The sequence below is a fragment of the Salmo salar genome, unplaced genomic scaffold (assembly GCF_905237065.1).
Source record: "Salmo salar unplaced genomic scaffold, Ssal_v3.1, whole genome shotgun sequence".
In the NCBI taxonomy this organism is placed as follows: domain Eukaryota; kingdom Metazoa; phylum Chordata; class Actinopteri; order Salmoniformes; family Salmonidae; genus Salmo; species Salmo salar.
The window spans coordinates 18173-29961 of record NW_025548312.1 but is presented as its reverse complement, the minus strand read 5'-3'; positions in this window follow the sequence as shown (position 1 = coordinate 29961).

The following is an 11789-nucleotide window of genomic DNA, read 5'->3' as shown; positions in this document are numbered from 1 at the left end:
GTATACATTTATTCGTATGTAACGTTAATCATATAAAGCGTACATGTTCAAGATAGCATGCGGGTTGTGGTAGGTTGTGGCGGATCTGTGGAGATATTCACAATTGCTGTAGTATATGTAGAATCTCGAACGGCATTGATCACTTGCACCATGTACTTTTAATGTAATCTCAACTTCAAACCAGGTAATTTGGTTCTGCTATTTGATGAAGCACAGTGTGCTTTCGTCACCAGGGTTGTGGGTGCGATTCCCACGGGTGACCAGTGTGACCGTATGCTAAATGACTAAAACGTAAATAACCAGTGGTGGGAAAACGACAATTTTTTTTTTTTTTACAATATATTTATTGGCATTTCTTTTTTTTTCTCTTTTTTATTTAACAATCATCAAAATATGACACAGATAATGGCCAGTTATTCCTTCCACCTGCACAAAACACCATGCTACATGGGTGGACATCGTGCAAAACCCTTCCCTCCCCAACACAGGAACACCCCCCTCCCTCCCCTCTGCCGGTATTAGCTTCACTGATTAACAACAAAAAAAGAAACAGAATGACTTTCACATTCCATGCTAGAAAATAAATGATTCAACATAAAAACAAATAATAATACATTAATGAAGAAAGTAGTAATGATGCAGCTAAGGTGACGTCTCTAGAAACTGCTGAAAGTCCCCCAGACGTCAGTAAATTCAAAGGGTTTATTACGTAAATTGTATGTTATTCTTTCAGATGGAATATAGAAAGATAGTTATTTTAGCCACATCTGCTTGCTTGGCGGAGTGTCACACTTCCTGTCACAGGGGTCGTTGAATGGAGACCAAGGCGCAGAGTGTATAGTGCTCATTCTTTGATTTTTAATAAAAACACTTCAACAACAAAACAATAAAACGACCAACAGTCCCGTCAGGTACTCTAGACTAAACGGAAACAACTACCCACAAACCCCAAAGGAAAACAGGCTGCCTAAGTATGGCTTCCAATCAGAGACAACGATAGACAGCTGCCTCTGATTGGAAACCATACCTGGCCACAACATAGAAAATGACAACATAGAATGAAACTCTAGACAATCCACATAGAAAACAGAAAACCCAAAACACATAGACAAAACACCCCCTGTCACACCCTGACCAATCTACTAGGGATAAATTACCTCATACCAGGGTCAGGACGTACAGGACCCCCCCAAAGGTGCAGACTCTGACTGCACCCAAACCAAAAACCCAACAACAACAACCCCAAACAGAAAGGGAGGGCAGGGAGGGTGACAACAGTCTATGGCGGCTCATGTGCTCCACCCAGAACCCTCCTCTTCTCCCGATCCTCCAGCTTCGGAGGTAGCTCTGGCTCAGGGCGTAACCTTCATTCCGCCCGCAGATCCCTCCGCTTCTGTAACATAGGCCTATGGATCATGATTGGAGGAATCGGACTGTAGATCCTTACCGGAATCACTGTGCTGTAGACCACTGCTGGAGGTTCCGACCTCCAAGCCGCCGCTGGAGGCTCTGGGCTGCAGACCTCCGCTGAAGGCTCTGGGCTGCAGACCTCCGCTGAAGGCTCTGGGCTGCAGACCTCCGCTGAAGGCCCTGGGCTGCAGACCTCCGCTGAAGGCTCTAGGCTGCAGACCTCCGCTGAAGGCGTGACACTTCCATATAATAGCTGTGCATTTACTGGCTGCAATGACTGCCAATTTAATGAATCTGGTTTTGATACAAATATTAACTGGTAGAACAGAATCATCTCCAAGAAGAATAAGGGAAGGATCTAGTGCTACCGTCATATTAGTGACCTGTGATAAGATCTGAATAATGTCTTTCCAATAATTGCTTAGTTCAGGGCAGGACAAAAACATATGCATAAGTGTGCCCATGTAAGGGGTGCGTAACTGGTGGCAGTGAAGTCAGACGCAGGAGAGCAGAACGGAGCAGTTTAATTTTGAAAACCAACGGCATAAAGAAATAACCAACATGGGTACAAAACCCAACGCGCACCAGTAAAGATGTGCACAAGCACTTACAACAAACAATTCCACACAAAGACATGGGGGGAACAGAGGGTTAAATACACAACATTTAATGAGGGAAATGAGAACCAGGTGTGTAGGAAAACCAGACAAATGAAAAGTGGATCGACGATGGCTAGAAGACCAGTGATGCCGAACTCCGCCCGAACAAGGAGAGGAACCGACTTCGGTGGAAGTTGTGACAGCCAGGGGCGGAAATCCCGGGGGGGACGTGGGGGGACACGACCCTTCCCATCCTGGGAAAAATATGATTTGTCCCCCCCAATATATCACTGAAACATAACTATGTAATTTAAATAATATTAATAATACGCAATGAAAGCAATTGTGCTGATTATAGACACTTAATAGCGCGTTTTTAAGTTTCAAAGATTGCGACCCCCCCACCCTTTGCCTCACAATGGTTTGATCCACTGCCAGTTCCTTAGTTGGCAAGATAACAGAGGGGTCGTGTCTACTGTCTGAAAGGCACTCAATGAACGTAACTGACGTAAGGTTAATCCAGTCAATCGCGCACACACACTAGCTGAATATGCAGAGCTAGCGCGCAAATATTAACTATTAACCTGTTATGGCTAGGGGGCAGTATTTTCACGGCTGGATAAAAAACGTACCCGATTTAATCTGATTATTAGTCCTGCCCAGAAACTAGAATATGCATATAATTATTAGCTTTGGATAGAAAACACCCTGAAGTTTCTAAAACTGTTTGAATGGTGTCTGTGAGTATAACAGAACTCATTTGGCAGGCCAAAACGTGAGAAGATTCTGTACAGGAAGTACCCTGTCTGACCATTTCTTGAACTTCTTTGCCATCTCTATCCATTACAAAGGATCTCTGCTCTAACATGACACTTCCTACGGCTCACATGGTCTCTCAGAGCCCGGGAAAAAGCTGAATGACGTAATTCAAAGCCCTGGCTGAAACACACGAGCGCTTTTGCTAAGTGGTCTATCAGAGGACAAAGGGCTTAGGCTCGTGCACTGGCCGCCCCCCATCTTTCTGTTTTTCCCTCTATTTGCCGAAACACAGAATCCCGGTCGGAATATTATCGCTTTTACGAGAAAAATGGCATAAAAATTGATTTTAAACAGCGGTTGACATGCTTCGAAGTACGGTAATGAAATATTTAGAAATCTTTTGTCACGAAATGCGCCATGCGCGCGACCCTTATTTACCATTCGGATAGTGTCTAGAACGCACGAACAAAACGCCGCTATTTGGATATAACGATGGATTATTTTGGACCAAACCAACATTTGTTATTGAAGTAGAAGTCCTGGGAGTGCATTCTGACGAAGAACAGGAAAGGTAATCAAACTTTTCTAATAGTAAATCTGATATTGGTGAGTGCTAAACTTGGTGGGTGTCTAAATAGCTAGCCCTGTGATGCCGGGCTATCTACTGAGAATATTGCAAAATGTGCTTTCACCGAAAAGCTATTTTAAAATCGGACATATCGAGTGCATAGAGGAGTTCTGTATCTATAATTCTTAAAATAATTGTTATGTTTTTTGTGAACGTTTATCGTGAGTAATTTAGTAAATTCACCGGAGGTTTGCGGGGGGTATGCTAGTTCTGAACGTCACATGCTAATGTAAAAAAGCTGGTTTTTGATATAAATATGAACTTGATTGAACAAAACATGCATGCATTGTATAACATAATGTCCTAGGGTTGTCATCTGATGAAGATCATCAAAGGTTAGTGCTGTATTTAGCTGTGGTTTTGTTTTTGTGACATTATATGCTAGCTTGAAAAATGGGTAGTCTGATTATTTCTGGCTGGGTACTCTGCTGACATAATCTAATGTTTTGCTTTCGCTGTAAAGCCTTTTTGAAATCGGACAGTGTGGTTAGATTAACGAGAGTCTTGTCTTTAAAATGCTGTAAAATAGTCATGTTTGAAAAATGGAAGTTTTCGGATTTTAGAGTAATTTGTATTAGCGGAACATCTAGATGTAAGAGGTTAAGCTAGCTAGTACCTATTCCATTTATGTGGCGTCGTCAAAGATGGAATCTTTCCTATCGTCAATTTATTCCAAGATCAGCATGCAGATGATGTAAGTTAGTGCTTCAAAGTCCCTGTGATAAGGTTAGCGATAAACTGAAGTCCAAACTGAACAGAACTACACTCTCTTCTACCATTGCCTTAAATATATTTAATGGTCTCGTTGCAAAAGCTAAATTGTCGCAAGGGAACTTTTATTTATTTAATTTCACCTTTATTTAACACGGGTAGCAAAGATTATAGCAAACACCACTGAAACTGAACTGGTGCTCGCTAGCTTTGCAAATTCAGCTATTGTTGGAAGCCAGCCAATATGAAACAAACTATTAAAATTACAAAAGGTTGCAGCATATGTTGTGTAAATGGTGAACTCATACTGCTGTCAACTCTTGTCATTTTAATCCGTTTCACATTTGCTAGCTACCTTTTAGATCGAAGCCCATATAGAATGATTGAAGATGATAGAAGCCCATCTCCAGCTGTAAATAACCTACACACTGTGTGTGTGTGTGTGTAGCCAGCCAGCCAGCCAGGTAGAAAAATGGCAGAAAAATAAGACGGACATCAGAGTATTTTTCAGTACACCAAAACGCAAAGTAAGAACCCTAGTAGCCTAATATCTCAGACTAGTTGATAAAATGTTCATAAGAAAGAAATGAAATTCTAATGGAAATGTTTCACAATGATGTCATTAGGCAGAGCAGGCAACAGATGGCACACAGACAGCAGAGTTGGGGACAGCTATGCAGGGACAGACTGGCAGAGACAGGGAGTCTCAGGTAAGTTTGTTGAGTCTTTGTTTGGCAACATTATGAAAGGTTCTCAATTTTTTTCACTTGTAAAATAGGAACATAATTGGAAAATGCCATGGATACCCCCACTCTCAACTTAAACTGGTGACTGAACTAAGATTTGTTAAAGGCAATGGTATTGCTGTTGTGATTAGTTGTGTAGTTTTGGGTACCGGTAGTTAGGAGTACGGCAAACACCTTATTTCTTTGGTTCCTCAATATACATTTACCATATTACAATGTAGGCTATGTGTTACAGCACTACTTTTGGTGTCCCCCTCAGGAATTGCTCTTTAGAAAATTTCATGTAATTGTCCCCTCCAAAGTTGATATCAGATTTTCGCCCCTGGTGACAGCCCACTCCCGTTTTACACCTTGGGCAAAATGTTGAATATTTAGAATTGATCTTGTACAGTCTCTCTGGTGTAAAGTAGACCCTATGTAAAATATTGAATTGCATCAACTTGTGCCTTGTGTTAAATGAAAGACGCTGAGCATCTAAAAAGAGCTTTCCCCATTTCTTATCCTCAAAAATGAGACCACGGTCATCATGCCACTTCATGCAAGCTTTCAGTGGTTCATCATTCCCCAGCTTGAAGCCAAGAGTACATGTAGGAAATGAAACCTTTTACCCCTTTCCTTTCCAGCCACAGTTTATCAGTTTTAGGTTTACTCATGGGCTGAATCCTACCTCCCTGCTGAGTGGCAAGATAATGCCTAACCTGTAGGTACTTGAAGAAAAGAGTTTGAGGTAACTGAAAACGAGATGCCAGTTGTTGAAAGGATAGTAGTTCACCTTCTCTATAGAGATTACCAATTTTTTTAATTCCTTTGTTGAACCAAGAAAATGTAATACCATCTCTCAGGGCTTTGGGTAAGATGGGGTTATTTTCGAAAGGTGTTTGTTCATATATAGATCTAAGCCCTTCTGTTTGTTTACAGACTTCAATCCATATATTTAAAGTGTTTTTAATGAAAGGGTAGTTTATGAAACCTAGCAAAGCTTTAGGTGGGCTAATATAAGGTATAGATGCCAATGTAGCCGGGGTCAGACACTCTTCCTCTATCTGCCTCCAAGAGGGTGAACTTGATGTTGTATCTTGCCATACCCACACAGCCTTTAACTGAGATGCCCAGTAATACAACTGGAAGTCAGGTAGAGTGAGTCCTCCTTCTGAGTATGGTTTGCATAAAGTTGTGTGTTTCACTCTGGGGGTTTCCTTTCCACAGAAATGAAGAAATCTTCCTATTAAGTTGTTTGAAAAAAGCTTTGGGAATAGGAAAGGCCAAGGTTTGAAAAAGGTACAAGAATTTTGGTAATATATTCATCTTTACAGAATTGACCCGCCCAATAAGAGAAATTGGTAAATCCCGTCATCTATCCAATTCTTCCCCAACCTTTTTGAGAAGTGGAGTATATATAGTTCAGTTGATATGTCTTAATAATTTCAGAAGGAATTTGCAATCCAAGATATGTCATTTTCTGTGGTTTCCAAGAAAATGGTTGGTGTAAGATTGGGTTCTGCATAGCTGCCCTGTTAAAAGGCATAATTATACTCTTCGATAGGTTTATTTTATATCCTGAAAAGGTCCCATATTCTTTCAGGATGTCAACTAATGTCCGGAGTGAAATTTCTGTTTTGGTGAAGTAAAGCAAAATGTCATTGGCATATAGCGAGACCAGATGTTCACGCCCACCTATACGAACACCATGGATGGATGGATGAGATCTAAAAGCTTCTGCCAGTGGCTCTATAGCCAAAGAAAAAGGGAGCAGACTAGCGGGACAACCCTGCCTTGTGCCACGTGATAGGGAGAACTGTGAGGAAATGTTTCCATTAGTCAGGATCTGAGCTACCGGACATTTGTACAGTAATCTAATCAGGCCTACATACTTAGGTCCAATATTCATCCTCTGTAAAACTTCAAACAGGTAGTTCCATTCTATGCGGTCAAAAGCTTTTTCCGCATCTAATGAAGCCGCCACTACAGATTCTTGGTCATTCTCTACATAATGCATAATATTACATTATATTCTGATATTATCAGCAGATGAGCGGTTTCTTACAAAGCCTGTTTGGTCCATATCAACCAAGTCCGGTAGAACCTTATCCAGTCTAAGAGCTATGAGTTTCGCAAGAATCTTATATGAAGTGTTCAATAGAGATATTGGTCTATACGACCCACAAAGCATAGGATCTTTCCCAGGTTTTAACAAAACTGTGATCAGTTCCTGTTCAAGTGTGTCTGGGAGCTTTGCTGTCTCTATGGCTACTGCAAAGAGGCTCAAATAGTTTGGGTAAAAAGGATCGCTAGAATTCAATAGGGAATCCGTCTAACCCTGGTGACTTTCCCCCAGCAGTGTTGAAAATGGATTCCCTAATTTCCTCTGATGTAATCTCTTTCTCCAAGTGCTCTCTATCCTCATCAGTTAAAGTTTGTAAATTGAGTTTGTTCAAAAACTCATGCATTGTGGCAGGGGCATCCCCTTCAGACTTGTACAATGTTTCATAAAACTCCCTTAAGACTAGATTCATTTCCTCAGGACTGTGAACAACTGCGTTATTGGGTAGCTTAATAGAGCTAATAACTCTACTAGCATCCTCTCGTCTTATCTTGGGTTCTGCATAGCTGCCCTGTTAAAAGGCATAATCACAGTCCCGTATGGCTCAGTTGGTAGAGCATGGTGTTTGCAACGCCAGGGTTGTGGGTTCGATTCCCACGGGGGACCAGTCCTGGGAAAAAGAGAAAAAGCATGAAATGTATGCATTTGCTTCTGTAAGTCACTCTGGATAAGAGCGTCTGCTAAATGACTAAAATGTAAATGTAAATCTGCCAAGCAAGCAACTTTCCTGCTTTATCTCCATGTTCGTAGTGGTTTTGTTTTGTTCTCCTAAGAGCATTTTCTGCTTTATGGGTCGTCAGGGTGTTATATTCCAATCACTTTGAGTCAAATTTTTGTAGAGTTGAGTCGTCAAATGTTACACTATGTTCATTTTCCAGATCTCTAATTTCATTCTCCAACAAATCTACTTTAGCCTTATACATCTTACGAGCACCTGAACTAAAGGATATGATTTGCCCCCTCAGATATGCAAGGAGAGCTTCCTAAAATTAGGGGGAGGCAGAGTTGTTATTGGTGCTAAAAATATGTCTATATGAGTGTTCAGAAATGTTACAAATGTGGGATTATTTAGCAAGTATGTGCCAAACCTCCATCTTCTTATCTACTGACTGGTACTGAAGCCAGCAGGGTAGAATGATCTGATATACATCTTGGTAAGTACTTACACCCAGTAGTTAAACTTCCCTTGGCTGCAGGAATAAGAAATAAGTCAATTCTAGAGTAACTGTCATGGACAGGGGAGTAAAATGAGCATTCTTTAACCTTTTGGTTGTGAAATCTCCATAAGTCTACGAGTCCATAGTGTTTCATTTCTGCTTTTAACATTTTAGCTGCCTGTGTGAGGTTGATACTATTAGAGGAAGATCTATCACTGGAAGGGTCCAGTACCAAGTTAAAATCCCCTGCCATAATTATCTCTGATGATGGGCACATTAACTTCAAAAAGATGTCTTGGTAAGATTTAGGATCATCATGGTTAGGCCCATACACATTCACATTGGTAATGGGCTCAGTGCTAAAGAAACCTTGAATGATCACAAACCTACCCCCTTTGTCTTTAATCTGAGATTGTATCTGAAAGGGGCAATTCTTATTAATGAGTATGGCCACCCCTCTTGCCCGAGAGGTGAAAGATGAATAGTACACTTGGCCCACCCACTCTCTCTTCAGTTTATCAGGCTCAGAGTCAGTCAGGTGTGTCTCCTGAAGAAGAGCTATATCAACCTTATGCTGCTTTAGATAATTCAGAATGCATTTACGCTTGACTGGGCATTTAGTACCCCTAATGTTAAGTGTCATAAAAGTATAGTTATTAGGTGCCGACATCTTTAAAGAAAATAAGAAATAGGGAAAAGGAAAGAATCAAAATTGCATTGAGTGTATACAACTTGTACAAAATGAAATTATGAAAGTTTAAAGTAGTAAATATCTCGTGAGCTAATACCCTGACCCTACCACAAACCCACCCAACCCCCTCCCCAACTGAGGGAGTTAAAGAACCCATATCCTTAGACGCTAGTCTTTAAGCTAAATGTACCTGCTATGCATAGCATCACTCGAATTAGGTTCATTTTAAATTATATGTATATGGAGTACATTGACTGTAACAAAAATACAAGTAACAAAATACAATTTGATTACAACAATAATGACCGGACTATTTAGCCCCACTTGAGCATGTCTCAACAACAACAACAAAAACCTTGGGTGCGTTCATAGTCAACAACAGAGCCTACCCGCACACCCAAATGTCAACCAATCGGCATTCCCCAATGCGCCCTGAAACCTGTGCCGCGCGGCGACAAAAGTGATGACCACAAACGCACCCCAGCAGGTCAGGAAAAAAGACATCAAGCTATGATGTATAAATGAAAACCTTTACCAGAGGATAACAATAATCTCTCAAATATAAAATAGGGACAAGTAGTTAAACAATCACCATCCTCCTGAGTTCACCGTCCCCCCAAAAATATATATACACTGCTCAAAAAAATAAAGGGAACACTTAAACAACACAATGTAACTCCAAGTCAATCACACTTCTGTGAAATCAAACTGTCCACTTAGGAAGCAACACTGATTGACAGTAAATTTCACATGCTGTTGTGCAAATGGAATAGACAACAGGTGGAAATTATAGGCAATTAGCAAGACACCCCCAATAAAGGAGTGGTTCGGCAGGTGGTGACCACAGACCACTTCTCAGTTCTTATGCTTCCTGGCTGATGTTTTGGTCACTTTTGAATGCTGGCTGTGCTTTCACTCTAGTGGTAGCATGAGACGGAGTCTACAACCCACACAAGTGGCTCAGGTAGTGCAGCTTATCCAGGATGGCACATCAATGCGAGCTGTGGCAAGAAGGTTTGCTGTGTCTGTCAGCGCAGTGTCCAGAGCATGGAGGCGCTACCATGAGACAGGCCAGTACATCAGGAGACGTGGAGGAGGCCGTAGGAGGGCAACAACCCAGCAGCAGGACCGCTACCTCCGCCTTTGTGCAAGGAGGAGCACTGCCAGAGCCCTGCAAAATGACCTCCAGCAGGCCACAAATGTGCATGTGTCTGCTCAAACGGTCAGAAACAGACTCCATGAGGGTGGTATGAGGGCCCGACGTCCACAGGTGGGAGTTGTGCTTACAGCCCAACACCGTGCAGGACGTTTTGCATTTGCCAGAGAACACGCAAATTCGCCACTGGCGCCCTGTGCTCTTCACAGATGAAGCAGGTTCACATTGAGCACATATGACAGAGTCTGGAGACGCCGTGGAGAACGTTCTGTAGCCTGCAACATCCTCCAGCATGACCGGTTTGGTGGTGGGTCAGTCATGGTGTGGGGTGGCATTTCTTTGGGGGGGCCGCACAGCCCTCCATGTGCTCGCCAGAGGTAGCCTGACTGCCATTAGGTACCGAGATGAGATCCTCAGACCCTTTGTGAGACCATATGCAGGTGCGGTTGGCCCTTGGTTCCTCCTAATGCAAGACAATGCTAGAACTCATGTGGCTGGAGTGTGTCAGCAGTTCCTGCAAGAGGAAGGCATTGATGCTATGGACTGGCCCGCCCGTTCCCCAGACCTGAATCCAATTGAGCACATCTGGGACATCATGTATCGCTCCATCCACCAATGCCACGTTGCACCACAGACTGTCCAGGAGTTGGCGGATGCTTTAGTCCAGGTCTGGGAGGAGATCCCTCAGGAGACCATCCGCCACCTCATCAGGAGCATGCCCAGGCGTTGTAGGGAGGTCATACAGGCACGTGGAGGCCACACACACTACTGAGCCTCATTTTGACTTGATTTAAGGACATTACATCAAAGTTGGATCAGCCTGTAGTGTGGTTTTCCACTTGAATTTTGAGTGTGACTCCACATCCAGACCTCCATGGGTTGATAAATTGGATTTCCATTGATTATTTTTGTGTGATTTTGTTGTCAGCACATTCAACTATGTAAAGAAAAAAGTATTTAATAAGATTATTTCATTCATTCAGATCTAGGATGTGTTATTTTAGTGTTCCCTTTATTTTTTTGAGCAGTATATATATACACACACACACACACACACACATGTTCGCACATACACAAGTGTAAAGCTATCAGCTAGCTTGCAATTAGGCGGCCAGCGAGTAGCTTATCCCTGTCTCGGTATCAGTAATGCTAGCATTTATCTCTAACAATAAACAAGCCAGCAAACGTAATAGTAGCTAAAGTTCCCTGAAGTAATATAAACAACATAGTTAGGCTTGAAACCCAGTCAAAAGCCACATAACTATTTAACCAAACCTGACTGGACCTCTCTCTACGTAAAATAAAAGTATACAGCAAAAATGTAACTACCTGGCTTAGTGTGGATGTATAGTAGCTATAGCAACACCCTTGGAAACTTAGCGAGCTGGCTAAATAGCACAGCCAACATTAGCTATGATCCAACTTTACCTCGCTAGTCATTATCACGCTAGCCATCTAGCCAGTCGATCACTTTTAGACTTTTACTCAAGTAGTATTTTATTGGAGTCATTTTCTACTAAGGTAACTTTACTTTTACTCAAGTATGACAATTGAGTTATTTTTCCACCACTGGTTAATTACATTTTAGTCATTTAGCATACGGTCACACTGGTCACCCATGGGAATCGCACCCACAACCCTGGCGACTAAACCACACTGTGCTTCGTCAAATAGCAGAACAAATTACCTGATTTGAAGTTGAGATTACATTAAAAGTACATGCTGCAAGTGATCAATGCCGTTCGAGATTCTACAGACTATAGCAATTGTGAATATCTCCACAGATCCGCCACAACCTACAGTATGCATGCTATCTTGAACATGCACGCTT